Source organism: Galeopterus variegatus, unplaced genomic scaffold (genome assembly GCF_000696425.1).
Source record: "Galeopterus variegatus unplaced genomic scaffold, G_variegatus-3.0.2 Scaffold15389, whole genome shotgun sequence".
In the NCBI taxonomy this organism is placed as follows: Eukaryota; Metazoa; Chordata; class Mammalia; order Dermoptera; family Cynocephalidae; genus Galeopterus; species Galeopterus variegatus.
In genome coordinates, this window is record NW_007741500.1 from 27,536 (window position 1) to 27,989 (window position 454).

The following is a 454-nucleotide window of genomic DNA, read 5'->3' on the forward strand; positions in this document are numbered from 1 at the left end:
TCTCAGCCTTGTGCTGTATTCCAAACAATTTTAAGAAAAGAAAACAAAGACAAAAAATAACTTGCAACCCACTGAGCTCTCCTGAAAATGAAGGCTCTCATAGACCCTGAGCCTGTGACCCTCCAAACCCAGCTACCCATTATAATTTGGGTCATGGAAACACTACCCTACAGGCTCGGCCTGCCCACTGAGGACTCTTTAAGACAGCATGGAACCAAACCTGTTGGCACACCTCGACAAATAACTGTCAAACCCGCGAACTTGACCCAAGAAAAACTGTAGGACGTTATATATAAATATACACACACATGCACGTGTGCACACACATACAAGAGGGTACTCCAGAAAGTTCATGGAAAGATTTGTATTAACTTATTTTAAAATCTTTTTTACTAATTCAAAATATTTTAACATTTACTTGTAAATATTCGTGGGGTATAGTGTGTTGTTTCAA